General features: G+C 39.7%; 1 protein-coding gene and 1 pseudogene across 1 annotated transcript in view; both read right to left on the reverse strand.

Annotated features, from left to right (window-relative positions):
• Positions 1-20,217, reverse strand: part of LOC114050783 (cytochrome b561) — a 35,057-nt gene extending 14,840 nt beyond the window's left edge. Inside the window, exon 1 of the mRNA XM_027872701.1 lies at positions 20,120-20,217. The gene's annotated coding sequence lies outside the window, so the exon portion shown is untranslated. The remainder of the gene's footprint in view (positions 1-20,119) is intronic.
• On the reverse strand, positions 671-19,820 carry LOC114050928 (annotated as a pseudogene).
• Positions 20,218-20,346: the final 129 nt, after the last annotated feature.

The following is a 20,346-nucleotide window of genomic DNA, read 5'->3' on the forward strand; positions in this document are numbered from 1 at the left end:
TGTATTCATCCAACAGAATTCTGTTGTATATATTCAAAAATTCTTATAATATTTTCTATAGGATTATATTCAGGTTTCTTTTTGTCATAGTCTTATAAGATACTTGTTATCTTTACATAATTTCTGTACAACTTGCCTTTAAAGCAAGTCACTCTGGCTTCCATAAAATTCATGTGTTCTTTAAAGGTTAATACCTTTTGCTTATCTTTTGTCAAACTTTTCTCCTAATATTGTATTTTGAGGTCTAAATCTGTTGTTTGGTCAGAGCTTGTACCTCTTCTCCACTATGCTCTAAATTCTTAGCTATTGTCTGTCTTCATTATTCTAATTAGAGAGCTCTGATTTCTGACCCAATTGCCCTCCCAATAATTTATTTTAATGTTTATTACACTTTTGAATGATTTTAGAATTTCTGGTTGATATTCTATGATCTTCGAGGCATTTGCAAGATTCTTCCTTTCATTAAAGTAAATTTTCTTTCAAAGTGTTTTGACATCATCATTTCAGTCTCTGGATTTCACAGTTCATTTAATTGCTTGGGAGTGAGACATATCCTCTCTCTTAGCATTTTTACATCTCTGCCTTTTATTTTTCCAATCTCACCTCTCTTTTTTTGGGCAATTATTATGTCATACCCTTTGACAAAAAAAAAACCCCACAAACAGTCCATTTAGAAGCATTTGTGGTGGACAATGGAGGGCCCAGATTCACCATACTCCTGCTTGCTGATCCACATCTGCTGGAAGGTGGAAAGAGACGCCAGGATGGAGCCTCCAGTTTAGACACAGTATTTGTGCTCAGGAAGGCAATGATCTTGATTTTCATTGTGCTGGGAGCTAGAGTTATAATCCCCTTCTGCATCCTGTCAGCAATGCCTGGGTACATGGTAGTATCACCAAACAATACAGTATTGGCATATAAGTCTTTACGGATGTCAACATCACACTTCATGATTAAGTTGAAGGGAGTTTCATGAATTTCACAGGATTCCATACCTAAGAAAGATGGTTGGAAGAGAGCTTCTGAGCATCAGAACCTCTCGCTGCCAATGGTGATAACCTGACCATCGGATCACAGCTCTTTTCTATAGAGGAGCTCATAGCTCTTTTCTATAGAGGAGCTAGATGCAGCAGTAGCATTCTCCTGATCAAAGTCTCGGGCGACATAACACAGCTTCTCCTTGACGTCACACATGATTTCCCTCTCAGCTGTGGTAGTGAAATCGTACCCTCTCTCAGTCATGATCTTCATGAGTAGTTTGCCAGATCCAGACAGAGGATAGCATGGGGAAGGGCGCGACCTTCAGAGATGGGCACAGTGTGGGTCATCATCACTGGAGTTCATCAAAATACCAGTGGTACGACCAGAGGCACACAGGGACAGCACAGCCTGGATGGCAACATACATGGCTGGGGTGTTGAAGGTCTCAAACATAATCTGAGTCATCTTTTCTCTGTTGGCTTTGGGATTCAGGGGGTCTTCTGTAAGTAGCATAGGGTACTCTGCAGGGGCCACACGGAGCTCACTGTATAAAGTATGATGCCAGATCTTCTCCATGTCATCCCAGGTGGTGACAATACCATGTTCAATGGGGTACTTCAGGGTCTGAATACCTCTCTTGCTCTGGGCCTCATTCCCCACGTAGCTGTCTTTCTGGCCCATACCCACCATCACACCCTGATGTCTGGGGCACCCAATAATGGAAGGGAAGACAGCCCAAGGGGCATCATCTCCTGCAAAGCCAGCTTGGCACATTCCAGAGCCATTGTCAACAACGAGAGCAGCAATATCATCACCCACGGAGAACTTTGAAGGGGCAAGTTTAAATTCTTAAGAGAGAGAGGAGGTGGTGCTGCACCTGAAGGCTGGGGGGAGGCAAGGACACGCTGGGTGGAAGAGCCCCTGCCTTTTTCTTGTATTCTCAGTAACTTGATTCTGATTTCCCTCTTCATTTAACCTTCCCCTTGCAATACTGCATAGACCCCTGAAGCTGGCATACCTCAACCTCCTGAGGTTACTGCCCTTAACAAATCCTATAAGGAAAGACAGACCTCATCAGGATCCTTCTCTCTCTGGCATGAATGTGGCTTCTTCTCTAGCAAGCTCAGTAATGCCTGATCTTCCACTACATACATACACTCCTTCCAAGAAAAGGGCTTAGAAGACCAAGAGTGGAATTGCTGGGAGGTGTTTTATTTTCTGATGTCACAGAGGAGGTGGAACTGTCTTTGCTTAATCATAGTGAATGCAAATATAGCTGGAAAAAAGATAATCCCTTTGCTAACTTAGAGGCAATCCTTGGTCCTTAGATGAAGAGAAGGAAGAGTCTTTAGCCATGGAAGAAGGAAGTAGCCTCTGAGCAGAGACCTCTAAAAGGGCAAGGCTTTGGTATCACCCTTCCTATAGGACTTGGGAAAAGTTCTGGCTATTGAAACAGGGAACACGGAATGAGTGGTGGCATGGGCTGCTTCTCAATGTCCACTCAGGCCCTAAGAAATGAGGGTTATGACCTCATTTCTATGTTATTATCAACCAATTAATAAACATTTATTAAGTACCTATCATGTGCCAGGCACTATGCTAAGTGCTAGGGATATAAAAAGGACCAAAACAGACTCTGCCCTTTCAGAGCTTATAGTCTAATGGGGAAGACAACAAATAAATATATAAAGCAAGTTATATACAGGATAAACAGGAAATAATTAACAGAGAGAAGGTACCAAAATTAAGAAGGGTTAGGAATGCTTCCAGTAAAGGATTGGATTTTAGTTGGGACTTAAAAGGAAGCCAGGGAAATCAGCAGTCATAGTGGAGATCATACCAGGCATGCAGGATAGCCAGAGAGAATGTCTGGAGCATCTTATTTGTGGAACAGCCAGGAGGCCTGTGTCACTGGATTAAAGACTACATGTCAAGGAATAAGGTATAGAAAGACTAGGTAGGTAAGAAGCGGCTAGATTATGAAGGGCTTCGAATGCCAGAGCATTTTGTATTTGATCTTGGAGCCAACAGGAAGTCACTGGAGTTTACTGGGTAGGGAAGTGACATGATCAGACTTGTGCTTTAAGAAAATCACTGTAATAGCTGACTGGAGGATAGATTGGAGTAGGAGAGACTTGAGGGAGGCAGACCCACCAGCAGGCTATTGCAACAATCCAGGTTTTAGATAATGATGGCCCGTACCAGGGTATGGCAGTGTCAAAGGAGAGGGACATATTTGAGAGATGTTAAAAGGTGAAATTGATAGGTCTTAGCAACAGATTAGACATGGGGGTTGAGAGATAGTGAGAAGTCAAGGATGATTAGGTTGTGAGCCAAGGGACTTGGAGGATGATGTTGTCTTCTATAACAATAGGGAAGATGGTGGGGTAGGGTTTAGGGAGGAAAGATAATGAGTTCCGTTTTGGAAATATTGAATCTAAGATATCTACTGGATATCCATGTCAAGATGTCTGAAAGGGCTAAGCCAAGATGATGGAATAAGCAGTAAATCACTATCACTCTCCCTTACTGACCTCTTAAAAAATCAGAAAACAGTGCCCCCAGGAAAACAGTGGAACCAGAGGAAAGACAGGGTAGAGCAGTCCCAGGAAACTTGGAGGATCAGCAAGAAAGATCCATTTCAAGTAAAAGGGGAGCACATTCCAGGGCAGGAAACATCCCAAGAAGCCAGCAACAAGCTCCACTGCAGCAAACCAGCAGGAAATCATGAGCCCCAGGGTGGTGGAGCAGGCAAATGCCAACACCAGGCTCCCCCACTGCCTTAGCACAGCCAGGGGAAGCGGCAGACTCCACCTCTGAGAACAACCACATGCACTGGTGTAGCCCTGGTTTCCAGCAGTGCACTTCCCCATGCTTCAGAGCAGCCCTAGGTGGGCAGGTGTCCTCCTGCAGCCAGACCTCCACATTCTTTAGAACATCCCAGGGCAGGCAGATGCTCTCCAATGGCCAGACTCCACATACTTCAGTAGCCCCAGCGAAATGCAGAAAAACCCCACCTGGCCTCAGCACATGCCAGACACTACCACTAGGACCCCAGCTCAGCACCAGGTAAACTGCTAGGTACAAAAGCTATCTGAAGAAAATAATTCCTTAAAAATTAGAATTAGGCAAATGGAAGCTAATGATTCTATCAAGAATCAGTCAAAGAAAATCAAAAGAATGAAAAAATAGAAGAAAATTTAAATACCTCATTGAAAAAACAATTGACCTGGAAAACAGATCCAGGACAGATAATTTAAGAAGTATTGGTCTACCTGAAAGCCATGATTAAAAAAAAAAAAAAAAGAGCCTGGACAGCATCTTTCAAGGAATTATCAAGGTAAACTGACCTGAGGTCCTAGAACCAGAGGCTAAAATAGTCATTGAAAGAATCCACCAATAACCTCCTGAAAAAGATCCCAAAATGAAAACTCCAAGAAATATCATTGCCAAATTCCAGAATTATCAGGTCAAGGAGAAAATACTGCAAGCAGCCAGAAAGAAATAATTTCAATATGATGGAAACACACTCAGGATTACGCAGGATCTAGCAGCTTCCACATTAAACGACTGGAGGGCTTGAAATATGATATTCCGGAAGGCAAAGGAACCAAGGATCTACTACCCAGCAAAATAGAGCATAATCTTTCAGGGGAGAAGATGGACATTCAATGAAATTGGGGACTTCCAAACTTTCCTCATGAAAAAAACCCAGAGCTCAACAGATAATTTGATCTTCAAATACAAGACTCAAGAGCAACGTAAAAAGGTAAACAGGAAAAAAAATGTTATTTAATAAGGGTAAATTGTTTACATCTTTACATGGGAAGATGATATGTATAACTCTTGAGAACTGTATCTTTATTACGACACTTAGAAGAGGTATACATACACAGAAGGTATGGGTATAAGTTAACTTTGATGTGATTAAAAAAAGTAATTAAGGGGTAAAAAAAGGATTGTACTGGGAGAAGAGGAAAGGAAGAGACAGAAAAGGGTAAATTACATCACATGAAGAAGCACAAAGATCTATTACAGTAGACGGAAAGAAGGGAGACAAACATTGTTTGAACCTTACTCTCATCCGATTTGGCTCAAAGAGGGAATAACATACACATTCACTTGGGTGTAGAAATCTATCTTACCCTATAGGAAGTAGGAGGGGAAAGGGGAAAGAAAAGTGAGGGGGGCTGATAGAAGGGAGGGCAGACTGACGGAGGTGGTGGTCAGAAGATGTCTGAAAGGTAGTTAGAAATGTGAGAATGAAGATCAGCAGAGAGTTTGGGGCAGGATAGGTAAATTTGAGAAACATCAACATAGAGATGGTAACTAAATCCATGGGAGCTGATGAGATCACCAAGTGAAGTAGTATAGAGGGAAAAGAGAAGGCAGCACAGGACAAAACCCTGAGGGGTACCTACAGTTAGAAGGAATGATCTAGAAGAGGATCCAGCAAAGGAAACAGAGGAGAACTGATCAGAGAGGTAAGCCAAGAACCAGGAGAAAGTGGTATCCTGAAACCCTAGAGAGAAGAGAGTATCAAGGAAGAGTGATTAGCAGCATCAAAGGCTACAGAGAAGGTCAAGGAGAAAGAGGATAAAGAAAAAAACCATTGTATTTGTTAACTACAATGACAGTTAGTGACTACTCTATCATCACCTGTGCTATGGTCCTGGCATTGCTCCTATTCATCACCATTGCTATATATTAGGAAACTCATAGTGAACTCTAAAGATTTAACAACCTCCTGGATCAAAAATGTCAAACACATGCCCCACAACACTCCTGCATTAGGACTAGATTTAACTGTAATTGGGAAATACATAATAAAGTAAAAATACAATAAAACACAGATAATATTACATTTTAAAACTAATTCAATATGCAGCCCACAGAGTCTTTATGTATGGATTAGTAGCCTCTGTTTCTATTTGAGTTTTGACACTACTGCCCTGGATAGGGCTCTTATATTCTGGCCAGGCAGAACCAACTGGACACTCACCAAAAGAGACTTGTCCTAGGTTTCCTGTTAGCAAAGAAAGAAAGGATTTGTGTCATGAGATGGGAGGCAAGTACTAAATTTGCATCTATAATTTTTTTTCCTGATTGTTACCCACCAAATGGGTTAAATCATTAAAATCCAGGAAACAAATAACAATACTACCTAAATTCATTTACTTATTGGTGCCATACCAATCAAAATACCAACAGGTTGCTTTATAGAATAATGAAATAATAATGAAAGCACCTGTAAGAACAAAAGATAAAGAATCTAAAGGGAAACAATGAAAAAGAAGTGTTATGAATGGGAGCCTATCAAGATCAGACCTAAAACTATGCTACAAAATAGTAATCCACAAAATTATTTGGCACTGGTTAAAAAGTAGAGAGGTTAATCAATGAACCAGTTTAGGCATACAACATACAGAAGCAATTACAGTAGCCTAATATTTAGTAAACCTAAAGACCTCAGCTATGGGGGTTTGTTGTAGTGCAGTTATTTTTTCAGTCATGTCCAACTCTTTGTGAACCCATATGGGTGGGGGTAAGGACTTGCTATTGGATGAAACCTGAAAAGCAGTCTGGCAGAAATTAGGTTTGGACCAACATCTCATACCATATAGACCAAGATAAGCTCCACATGAATTCATGGCTTAAAATATAAAAAGGTCACTCCATCAACAAATTAGAGAAGCAAGAAAGAAAATACCTTTCACAACTATGAAGAGGTAAAGCATTCACGACCAAATAAAGAATAGAGAGGATCACAGAAGATAAAATGGACAATGTGTATTAACATCAAATTTAAAAGCTTTTGCACAAAAACCAATGAGGTTATAACTAGAAACAGGTAACTGAGAAAAAAAATCTTTGTAGCAAGTTTCTCTGATAGAAGTCTCACATCCAAGACACAAAGAACTGATTCAAACTTTTAAGACTAACAGCCATTCCCCCCAAAATGGTCAAAAGATATGAATTATCAACAGCTATATAAAAAAAGCTCCAAAATCACTACTGAGTAGAGAAATTCAAATTAACACAACTCTGAGACTCCACCTCATATCCATCAGATTAGCAAAGATGCCAAAAAAAAGAAAATGACAATTTTTGAAGGAGATATAAGAAAACAGGCATACTAATGCACTGGTAGAGCTCAGAAGCAGTCTGAATTCTGCATTCTGGAATGCAGCACAGAATATGCACCAAAAGGTACTAAACTAAGCAGACCCTTTGTTCTATGATACAAACATCAGGGCTATACATCAAAGAAGGAAAGGACATATATGTAAAAAATAGTCACAGTGGTGCTTTTGTTACAAGGAACTAAAAACTATGGAGGTGTCCATTAATTGACAATGGCTAAACAAATTATGGTATATGAATGTAATGGAATATTATTGCACCATAAGAAATGACAAAAGGAACAGTTTCAAAGTGAACTACTGTATAAGGAAGTAATCAGAACCAGAAAAATAATTTATACAACATCATAATACAACTTTTTTTTAGTAAATTTTTTTATTTTAAACTTAAATACAAAATAAGAGAAAAAAGAAACAAACTTAAATACTAAAATTAAAATAATACAAAATAGGAAAAGAAAAAAAGCATTGCCTTGTACACAGCAGAACATGAGAGGATTCAAAATGTACAGCAATAAATTTTCATTTCAAGACAGCCTGTATAATAAGTACTACATGTTGTGTTGAGAGCTGTTTGTCTTTTCTCTGCTTCCTTGTAAGTTTTCTTTTGTTCTCTGCTGTGAACTTTTTACTTTGTTCTTTTTGCCCCCTTCCCCCTCCCCACAAAGGTCACAATTAAGTGCGAAGATATGTGTGTGTATACACACACACATACAAATATGCACATATATGCACATGCATACATAGACACATACACACAAAGATATATATACATAAACACCCACACATACATATACTTATACATACATATACTTAGATGTCAATAATCAGTCATATATAGATACATACATTCATATGCATCTATATAAGACCATACTATACTTATTTATCCTCTGTTTCTCTGAGGGTGGATAACCTCTGTCTTCATAAGTCCAAGTCTTTCCATATTTTTCCAAGTCCACCAATTCATCATTTCCTACACCACAGCAATATTCCCACCTTATACTGTCTAGTTGTTTTAAACAGTCCAAAATAACATTGATAAATATAGCTGACATAATGTGTAGTTTCCTTAGTTTTCTCTTTTGATTAAATCTATTTTAGCCCTAACTTTGTCTGAGATCATGATTACCACCCCTGCTCTTTTCCCTAACAAATTCTACTCCTGAGCTTTATGTCTGTGCATTTCTCTTATTTCCTATCCCTCCTGACTCCTCTGCCTATTAACCTCTCCCCGCCTTCCAAAGATCCCTCCCCTATCCTACCATTGCCCATTAATCAAAACACCTTTCTATACCCTCCCCTTAACTTATCCCCTTATCCTCCTCTCTAAAGATCCCTCCCTTATCCTCTTTCCTCTCCTTATCCCCTTAATGTTCTATTTCTTTCTGAATTTAGAAGACTTGTACAATTTTCTGAATATAAATGTATTGTTCCCTCTTGAACCCATTTTCAATGAAAGTAGGTTTCTACCAGAACTACCAGCCCTTGTCCCCCATTTAATTCCTCTGTGTTGGTTCTTCCTCTCATACCTCATTTACATAATTACTCTTTTTCAGCTGTTCCTAAATGATTTTACTTTTTAAAATCACATCACATTCAGGTCTACCCAATTACTAATAACAATCTTAGACATACATTTTACATACATAAAAAGTAAACAGTCTGTCCTTATTGAGTCCCTTGTAATTAGTCTTTGATTTGTAACTTATTTTTCTCTTGGCTGTTGTATGTCAAACATTCTATTAAGTTCAGGGTTTCAGTGGTTTTGTTTTTGTTTTTTGGTTTGGTTTTGTTTTGTTTTTTAACAAAATCCTGAAAGTCTGACAACTCATTAAATATCCTTTTTTTTCATTCAGGATTATGCTTAGCTTTGCTGGGTATATTTTCAGCTGGCACCCCAGTTCTTTTGCTCTTCAATATATAGTGTTCCAAGACCTTTGGTCTTTTAGTGTCACTGCTGCTAGGTCTTGCGTGATTCTAATTGTGGAACCACCACATTCAAATTTTTTTTCTTGATGCTCGTAATATTTTGCCTTTGAGCTGAGGGTTTTGGAATTTCACTATGATATTCCTGTGGATTTTCCTCATAAGATCTCTTTCAGGTGGTGATCAGTGCATTTTTTCTATTTCTACTTTCCCCTCTTGTTCTAATGCTTCAGGATAATTTTCTTTAATTATTTCTTATATTATTGTATCAAGATTCTTTTTTTGATCATAGCTTTCAGGTAGTCTGATTATTCTTATGTTTTCTCTTCTTATCTATTCTCCAGATCATCTGTTGGTTTTTTTTTTTCTTTTTGGTGAGGCAATCAGGGTTACATGACTTACCCAGAGTCATAGAGTTAGTAAGTGTCAAGTGTTTCAGGCCACATTTGAACTCAGGTCCTCCTGACTTCAAAGTCGAAGCTCTATCTACTGTGCCACCTAGCAGCCCCGATCACCTGTTTTTCTTATGAGATGTTTCACATTCTCTTCTATTTTTTCATTCTTTATATTTTATTATTTCTTGAACACTTATAACTGTGCTAGCTTCCCCTTGCCCAATTCTAATTTTCAAGGAGTTGTTTTCTTCCTTAAGATTCCGGATTTCCTTTTCTAACTGGTTTACTTTCTTTTCATAATCTTCTTGTTTTTCTTGGATTGTTCTCTCTTTTTTAAACTTTTTCCTCAATCTCTCTCATTTGATTTTTAAAGTCTTTTTAAAGTTGTCCTACAAATTCTTTTTGGGCAGGTGACTATTTGACATTACTCCTTAGGATAAAAAAGAGTTTCTCTGCTTCAGTATCCTCCTCTGAAGATGAACTCTGGTCTTCTCTATTCCCATAGTAATTCTCTATAGCTGGATACTTTCTACTTTGCCTGTTCCTTTTTCTATTTGTAGCAGCTTAGTTTTTGTAATCACCTCTAGCCCTAAGGTATAGGGGATGGTGCTTCTGGCCTCAGATCCTCCTTCAGTTCTCCTCTCTGGCCTGGAACCAAAACCAAGACTTCCAGCTTGTGTGCTGGTTCCTTCTTCCCTGGCTCAGACACTCAACTTCCCTCACTGTCCTGGGGGTAAAAGTTCCTGTGGCTGGGGCTGAGGCTGCCTCCCTACCCAGCTAACCCCAGAGCTTGTCTCTTCTTGTTGTCAGGTCCTAGCCTGGAGGTGTTTCCCCTTCACAAGGACCAAAACTCTTCCTGGGATTTTTCTGCAGATTTTCTCTGATTGTCCCAGGAGGACCACTGTTCTGCCCCTACTCTTATTTTTTACGCTCTATGTTTGCCCTGTGGTGCTATTTATTATCTCATTTGTGGGGGAAATCTGGAGAGCCTGGAATTTTCTGATCTACTCCACCATCTTCCCAGCATCCTCTTAACATAATACAACTTTGAAAGAACTTGAGAACATTGAATTAATTCAATGACAAATCATGATTCCAAATCATGATACCTCCTGACAGAGCTCTGATGGAATCAAGCTACAGAATGAGACAAGTTTTAGATAAAGCTAATGTGGGAATTTGTTTTGCTTAACTCTTTGTATTTGTTACAAGTGCTTTGTTTTTTCTTTTTTTTTTTCCCCAATTCAGGGGTAGATGAGAGTGAGAAGCTAGTAACAGGGTGACCAAAAAAACTTTTAAAAGAAAGAAAAAGATGAGTAATTGAAGCATTTTTTTTTAATGCACAAAAAAGAACAGGCCAGAAAGAATCAAAGAGGGCTGCTTTGAAAGTTACATGTTGAAATGATTATATATATATTTTTAAAAAGCCAGCTAGACATAATAGAGATCTGCAGTTTAATGTACAATCCTTTTTCTGTTCTACTATATATAGAAATGCTTGTTTTATTTGGTGCTAAACTCAGAATTTAAAATTAAAAAAAAAACAAAACCCAGGGAGCTATTACATCTCTTACTGTCTTTCCTCTTTTTACCTACACAAAGCTCTTCTTCCAGTGCTTCCTATACCAGGCTTCTTGCATTTTCAAGATCAGGGTTATCCAGTAACAGCCTTAACGTCATTAAAGTATGTAAAGTCCCCTACAAAATCTTCAGGACCTTGTCACTGAGAAATCCAATACAGTGGGAGTGGCATTTACTATCAATCTGGTCAGGAATCATGACAGCAGGCCCTGTTGTATACCTGAAAATTCACTATATGTGACTTAAGCTTTTTTTAATCTAACACTAGAGTTTTGAGAATTGACCAATCTCATTTGTAGGCCTTCTCTCTAATTGATCTTTGACTTGTTAATACATTTATTCTCAACATTCAAAATTCTCCAGTAATATTGGCATGTTTGGATATTTCCTTATTAACTACTAACATATTAATTAGTAACATATTTCTCCTTACTAACTACTAAGTGGCAATATGTCTATCATTAATCAAATTTGCTCAGAGCCCCCACCCCAGTTTATTTGTATTTTTACTTTTAAAGTTTATTAAAATAAATTAAAATTATTCAACTAAAGTTAAGTTTATTAAAACAACTAATAAAACTAAGTTTATTATCACTTTTAAAACTGGTGAAATTTCTTACCATAGGAAGTTGTTATATCTTTACATATAAAAAGCCCTGATCTACTAGGACTGAATAAATATTAAATTTACTGGCTATAAAAATGGCAAAACATATTGACATTATTGACAAAAATATAAATAAATATTTATAGGGTTTTAGCTGTGAAAACCATCACAGAGTGACTTCCAACCATAACTGTAACTACAGATGACCTCACCTAATTTCTGAAAACATAATTTTAACATTCATTTCAATCAAGGTGCCAAGCAAAGTAAATTCATCTTACGAATTCTCTTCATCCTCTTCATAAGATGATTAAAACATTTCCATCAGGAAAGAAGGCTCCTTCATCTCCTTTCTCTGTCATCTATAGTTGCTCTCAAGCCATAATTCCTCACTATCTTTCTCCAGATTCATTTCATATAAAATTCTCTATGATGTTTCTTCATAAAATAAGTTGACAGTTTCCCCATAAAAGAAGTTTTTCATCTTTTTTTTCTTGTCTTCTCCAGTTTTATTCAAACCACCAGGTAGATAGGTGGCACAGTGGATAGAGTTCTGGCCTTGGAGTCAGGAGGACCTGAGTTCAAATTCAGCCACAAACACATGACACCAGCTGTGTGACCCTGGGCAAGTCACTTAATCCCGTTTGTCTCACCAAAAAGCAAAAAAAAAAGGGGGGGCGAGGGGAAGCCACCTCTGTTGACTCTTTGTTTTCAGTTTCTCAAAAACTTCCAAATCCTAAATAGTCCATTTGGCTTTTAAAGTTACAGTAACAGTAACTATAAAATCCATAGGAAAGGCCATTGAAATAGATATCACGTTTAAAAGTCAATGAAAACATGTTAAGCATTTACCCAATTTCCCAGTCACCATAAGATATTAAAAACCCAGCACACAAGTACTTAGGGCTCCTCAACTTCTCCCCTGCTGTGTAAGTCAATGATCCCTTCTAACCAGGCATGCCCCCTTGGGGAGCTGCACCAACTCTATATGCTCGCTGAGGAACCTTTCCATGCTACTGAGTAAAATTCTTCTGTTAAACTTTGTGTGCTCTGTAACTGCCTCACTTTTATTCTAATCTGGAGCCTAAACCATGAGGCCAGACTGAGTCAGACCTGACCCCAAACAGATGGCCTATGTACTGAGGGGAGGCAGTTGGAAAAGAGATGAGAGGGCCTCAAGATTTTCTGCAATAAAGCTGACCTTTCCTTCTATAAATCTTTTGTTCAATTGTTTCATTCGTGTTAGACTTTTCATGACCCCATTCGGGGTTTTCTTGGCAAAGATACTGGAATGGTTTGCCGAAAATTTCCTTCTCCAGATCATTTTACAGATGAAGAAACTGAGGCAAACAGGGTAAAGCGACTTGCCCAGGTTCACACAGCTACTAAATGTCTCAGGTTGGATTTGAACTCAGGAAGATGAGTCTTCCTGACTCAAGGCCCAGCACTCTATCCACTGTACCACCTACCTGCCCCTATATATCTTACCTTCCACAATTACTTTTTACACTAATAACTATCCCTCATTTTCAACCCTGTCCTACACTTTACTTTTTCCTATTTTCAGACAGTAGGGTCTAGGCCAGAATGTGATAATTTCTAAAAGAAGGAAACTAAATGGAAATATCTATTATCTCTTTCCTTCTCAACTTCTTTTCCCCTCTGGAAAAGGAATAGCCTGGGTGATAAGGAACCATCTCTCAGAATAACTCCATTAGAGGTTTTGTTCTTTCAAGCTAAACAATTTAGCCAGGCCCAGCTTTATTCTTTCAAGCCAATATACAAAGACGACAGAATAAAAACTTAAATGGGAATTTTTTTAATCCAGATAAATAAATTAATAACTTTCAAATTTGTCCCCTAAAAATTAATATCCTGAAAACCCAGAGATAGCCTAATTTCCTGTACACAAGTATAACCTATATGCATACAAAGATAGAAATAAAGAATTCAGTCTCACATAGTTCAACCTTTATTAGAACAGTCTGAATCTATTCAAAGTGCCAAGTCTCTCTAAAATTTACTATCCCATATGAACTATTTCCTTGTCAGCAATACTAACATCACTGTAATTGGCTCTCATTTAATGTTGGGGACCTCAGAGCTTGTCTGATCCAAATTCCCCATTTTTCAGATGACAAACTGAAGCCCCGAAAAGGAAACCAAAAGTCATGGTTTTCATCTAAGCCCTCCACCAGGGCTGTCAAACTCCTTCCAGTAACTGCAATACTAAGTCAAGGATCTGGTCAGGATGGCTTCTTTGACTGGGTTCTATTCCAGACCTGGAGAATATCCATGGGTAAGTCAAAACCTCTCCAAACTTCACTGTCTTTATCTCTAAAATGGGCATGATGCTTTTACTACCTTCTTAACAGGGTGAAGGGTAAGCCGCTTTACTCAAATTTATAGACTGCTTTATTTTACATTTCCATTTTTTAGCACCTACCACTGTGCCTTGTAAAGAGTAGGCATGTAATAAATGTCTCTCAAAATGAAAATTGAATTATCTAATCCAGTCTTATAGTTTCTGTCCAAGCTTTATCTACTGCCTACCCTAACTCCCTGCCACCTTTCTTCTATGTCCATTCTTTCTTTACTCTATTTGTGAAGTAGTTTAATCCCTGCTCATCTCCAAGCCTCGCTGGAGGACAGGAGAACAGGAGAAGGTAGGAAATAATTATGGAACAGCAAAGTCTCAAATTCAAATTGATTTCAGCAAGGTTGTGCCAGTCCTTACTAACAGACAGGTTAACTAAAATTAATGTGGCACCTCAGAGAGGAGCCACAGATAGGCAGCACTAGTGTTGGGTCTAATAGAAAGCAGCTGTGGTACACGAGATTTGAAGTCAGAACGCTGAGCTTCTACTCCCGGTGCTTCTATTTACCTGCTACATAACCAACCTCTGAAACTCAGCTCCTTCATCCACAAAATGGGGATAACAGTCCTTTCCTTATGAAATGGGGTGTGTGAGGAAAATGCCTTCTCTCCCATAAAGGGCTATACAAATGTGAACGGTGATAATGGGAAGATTAGAGCTGTTATTTCAGTGGTAGAAACTCCCACTTTGAAAACTACCTGCACTAATCAATACAAATCAGCAACTCATCTATAATTTGGTCTTAAAAATTTGGACTCTGGGGGCAGCTAGGTGGCACAGTGGATAGAGCACCGGCCCTGGAGTCAGGGGGACCTGAGTTCAAATCTGGCCTCAGACACATAACACTCACTAGCTATGTGACTCTGGGCAAGTCACTTAACCTTAATTGCGCCACACACACACACACACAATTTGGACTCTGACAGTACCTCCCCTCTGAGATAATTTACAACGTATATGTCTTGTATATGTCTCCCTCATTAGAATGTGAGCACCTGGAGGGCAAGGACCATGTTTTTTTCATTTTTCTGTATCCCCAGAACTTAGCACAGTGCCTGGAAAATCGAAACTTAATAAATGCTTGTTGACAAATAGCTAGTATAATAATTTAAGGTTTTCAAAGCACTTTGAATATATCAAATCATTTGATCCTCACCACAGCCCTATGAGGTAGGTGCTTTTATTATTTGCATTTTACATATAAGGAGACTGTGGCTACAAGAGATTAGATGACCATAGTCACAGAACTTATTATGTCAAGAGGCAGAAATTTAACTATGAGCTTCCTAATACTGAGACTGCCATTGAAGAAAATCAACAGGAGGCCGAAATGAGGAAGGAGTACATGCCAGACATGGAGGGACAGTGAAAATTCATGGAATCAAGAGAAGAGTTTTTGTTCAAGAAACAACAAGGAGGTCAATGTCACTATGCTGTCTCTCAAGAGACTCCAGGGGCTCACTCTCACTTTCATCTAACTCCTCTATTTGTCTTTTAAAGCCCTTTACAATCTAACTCCCGTTTATCTTTTAAGGCTTACTGCACATTTCTCTCCTTCACATATTCTGTCTTCCTATCAAATTGGCTTGCTTGCTATTCCTTTACAGCCCATTTCCTGGGCTCATGCTTCTGCACAGGCTGTCCCCCACCTCTGGAATGCCCTGCCTCCTCACCTCGCTCAGCCTTGTAGAATTCCTACCTCCCCTGGGGAGCTAAGTGGCAAAGTAGACAGACTTTTGGTCTTAGAGTCGTGAAGACCTAAATTCAAACCCAACCTCAGACACTTAGTTGTGTGTGACAAGTAAATCGATTAATCTCTTTCCACCTCAATTTCATCTGTAAAATGAGGATAATACCACCTACTTCCCATTGTTTCAAGGGTCAAATGAGATAACATATATAAAGTGCTTCACAAACCTAAAAGTACTATGTAAGTGCTAGCTATGAGTTCTCTTTAAAGCTCAGCTCAAGTGCCCTCTCCTACAAAAAGCCTAGAAATTACTCTGTATAAATTTTTTATCTAATTTTCCATGTATACTTTGGTGTCCCCCCCCCACATTTTCCTCCCATCTCATCCCTGAAGGCACTGAATTTGTTTTTATATCCCCAGAGACTAGTACAGTCCTAGCACATAGTAGGTACATCATCATTGCTAGCATTTATACATTGATTTAAAATCTGCAAAGCACTTTACAATTATCTTATTTGATCCTCACAACAACCCCAGAAGGTAGGTGCTATTATTATCCCCATTTACAGATAAGGAAACTGAGGCAAAGAGCATTGTCCAGTCACACAAATAAGTATATGTCTGAGGCCAGATGTAAATTGAACTGAATCAGGTTTATTATGTAAAGGGCTTTGTAAACCATAAAGAGATATATAAATGTGAGCTATTATTTTTTATAAGCAACATATAATATATTAAAAGATATAAAAACCCTTCAGGTTAGAAGAAGCTTTTGCTTCCAATAATCATTGTTGGTGCTTCTGAAAAGATCAATATAATCTAATAATTCTTTTTATACCAAATCAAATAAAGGATGTTTTGTGGCTCTGCTAAAGGTGATCTCACTTGAAAGCAAAACTAATGTATGAAAATTTGGACTTTTTTTGTTTTGTAAAGTTCAAAATCAAAACTTAAGATGGTTTCACTTGTTGCATCCTTTCAGCAAACCTTGTAATGCATTAAAATGGCTGTATGTAGAAATCTGACCTACTCAAGGCCTTTCAGGAATATCTATTTTCTATAGTAGTAGTAACAGTAATAATGTCTGTATTTGCTAAGCATAAAACCATAAAAGATTGATTTGCAAATCAGGCCAGTTCTGTTGGGCCAGAATTTCTTAATCTGAAGTCCATGATTTTGCTTCTTAATATTTTGATAGCTTTATTTTAATATAATTGGTTTCCTTGGTAATCCTAAATATTTTATTGTATATGTTTAAAAACATTATTCTGAGGAAGGGTCTCTAGACTTCCCTAGACTGCCCAGGGAGTCCAGGCCACAAAAAAGGTGACACCACCCCCCCACCTCCCCACTGCCTTAGGCTACCAAGCTCCAGTATCCTCTCTGGACAATGGGCAAAGCATCATCTTCCACAACCTTCTGGGCTAGGGTAAGCCATGGTTGTGGCTCCAGCATCTAGAGTCCCTAACTCATACAATTCCAGATGCAGCTAGATGACTCAGTGGACAGAGTGCCTGACCTGGAATCAGGAAGACCAGAGTGCAAATTCCACCTCTAACAATGACTAGTTCCGTGTCCCTGAGCAAGCTTTTAATCCCACTCAGCCTCAGTTTCTTCATCTGTAAAATGGAGTGGTGGCAATAACAGCACCTACCTCGGACAGCTGTTGAGAAGGTCAAATGAGATAACATATTGTAAAGCATTTTGCAAACTTTAAAGTGTTATGTAAATGCCAACTATTGGTATTATTATTATTATCATCATTATAGGAACAGGGCAGAAGTGTCACAGGCCCAAGAAAGCAGCTCTTCCCCATTTTCCCTCCCCCATCAAGTTTTCACATCCACTAAAGAGAGATGTAAAAGTAACAGGTCTGACCACATTCACCTGCAGGTCACCCAAACTCTCAGGGTTAGAGTAAAAAATAAGCCAACAAGAGCCTTTCAGGAACTCTCACAGCCAACTTTCCTACCAGTCATGAACTCTGTCTGAAACAGCAGGATGATGGAGGATGTACAAAGCAACTCTGGCAACTTCAAGTCTTATTGAGCCACGTCAATCTTCTCCCCATTCCCTGACCAGACTCCATCTAATGCAATTGAACAGGAACACTGGCCACCTCCAGGGCTGGAAAATAAGCTAAAAACAGCCTCCTTCTGCTTTCCCCAGTTCAACCTTACTGCGCTTAATTAAAAAGCAACCAAACTTAATCTTATTTTGTGAGATGAGACAAAGCATATGCTACACCTGCAGGCAGCAGGTGGAGGGAAATTGAAGGCAGGGAAGCAAGTGGCCAGGCTTAGTAAAAAGCCCTCAAGGATGTATTCTTCCCTCGGCAGAAGGCTCTTCTCATTAATGGCAAGGATTAAATTGGATTGAAACAGATATGATAGAGATACAATCAGCTCTTCTGAAAAAGAGCAAGCCTAATGCAGCAGAATGGACACTAAATTCTGAGTCAGGAAAAATTAGGGCTGATAATGGCTGAATTGAGTTAGGAAGTTCAATGACAACCTCAGTTTCTTCATCTGTAAAATAGAAATCTATAAAGCAGGATAATAACACTTGCACTATGTGCCTCGAGATGTGAAGAAGATGCTACATAACATATTATATATGCATATATATAATATTAATATATTATAAATATATTATATAATATATTATATTATACTAATATTATATGTTATATATTATATTATACATAATATACATAATATATTATAAAATATGATGTAAGCCATTACAATTATTCTCATGAGAGAAAAGGAGGCTCCTTGGAAACATGTCAGCAGAAAATCATAGATAAAGGTCCCTAGACTGCTATGGAAAAGAAGGCACAGCAGAGGATTTGGCTCTCAGACACTGAGCTCCTGGGAAGGAATAGGCTCAGTGCACCATTTCTTAAGATGTTAAGGACATCTAAAATTGAAAATACGGACTCAAACCAATAAAACAGAAATTCTCTGAGGCAGATTTTGCTTCTTTGTCTTTGTATCACAAGCACTTAGCATACACACAGCATTGAAGAGATGTCTGAATTGATCTGGACAGCACAGTTAGCATACTGAAGTCTGCCCATCACCTCTCATCCAAGACACCCACTGACAAAAAGTGGAATGAGGCAATGTGATATAACGGAAAGAAACCTGGGACTTGAAATCTAGAGACTGGATTAGAGCCTCATAACCCATCTCTGGCACTTATTCTAATTGTGCTGACTGAAAAGAAAAGAGATATAGGGCTGGAAGGAACCTCAGGGGCCATCCAACCCAACCTCCTTATTGTGCACTTGAAGAAGTCAAGAAAGGTTAAGTGATTTGGCCAAGGTTACAAAGATAATTGTCAGAGGCAGAAATCAAACCTATGTCCTCAGACTCTAGGTTACTCAGTAGTATTCCACTTTACCTCTCTGCCTTATAGTGTGACCATGGACAAGTCATTTAACTATTCTGTGCCTCAGTTTCTCTATCTAGAAAATGAAGATGAGAAAAACCTAAGCAACTTACCTCACAGATTTTTTGGGAGTAGAAAAGAGGACAGGCACGCAAAACGCTTTGCACTGACCCCATTGCTGTCCCCTGAATTATTTTATTCCATCTTTTAGACACTCCATCTTTGAAATCCAATTATTTTCACTGGTTGGCCCCTACACCTGGAATGCTCTCCTTCAACTGACTTCCCTGGCTTCCTTCAAGTCCCAGTTTAAACCTCACCTTCTAATGAAGCCTTTCCCAATCCTTCTTAATGCTCTTGCCCTCTTTCTACTGATTATTTCCAATTTATTCAATATATAGTCTGTAGGTAGCTGTTTGTAGGTTGTCTCCTCCATTAGACTGTGAGCTCATGGAGGGCAAGGACTGTCTTTTACCTTTTTATCCTCAGCACTCACACTGTGACTGACACATAGTAAGTGCGTAACTAATGCTAACTGACTGACTGACTCCATAAATACCAGCTGTTTTTATCGGAGGATCTGACTTCTGCAACCTGTTGACTTTCAGAACTTCCAAAATGCAGTATGTTCTTCTGGAAAGCATGTTCCCAGAGAAGTGGTGCGGCCGAAAATAACAAGGCGGCTCCACCTTCCAGCAGCAGGTGTCTTTTCCTCAACATAATCCCAGGTGATGGGGAGGGGAAGCAATTTAAAGAAGAGGAAACTGAGGCACTCGCCGCCCAGGACTGCACGGGGGCTCCAGTGAGCGTGGGAAGCCACTCACTCCTCGGACCCCGTGTGACATATTCACTTGGGGCTGTGGAGCCCGAGTCACCCCCGCCCGGGCTGGGCCGACCAGGGCTCCGGAGTGGGAAGGGCGCGCCGGCCACGTCAGGGCCGCTCCCCTCCACCCCCCGCCACCGCCCCCGGGCACCTGGGCACTGCCCGCTCCGCGCCCTGGCCCGGGCTCACCACCTACCTGAGCCCGCGCAGCCCCGGCGAGGAACGGTGGGACGCGGACACTGAGCCCGGACGTACAGGGGGCCGGGAGCGCCCGCGGGACACCCGGCGGTACAGCCAACTGCGCACGCTGCCGCCTCACGAGCCTCTCTCCTCCGCCCCGCTTCCTAGTCGGCGCCGAAGCCGCTCTGCCGGCTGCGCGAGCCGCCCAGCCTCTTATAGGAGTGCGCGCGCGCTGGCGGCGCC

This window comes from Vombatus ursinus, unplaced genomic scaffold, assembly GCF_900497805.2.
Source record: "Vombatus ursinus unplaced genomic scaffold, bare-nosed wombat genome assembly UNPS02014801.1, whole genome shotgun sequence".
NCBI lineage: Eukaryota > Metazoa > Chordata > Mammalia > Diprotodontia > Vombatidae > Vombatus > Vombatus ursinus.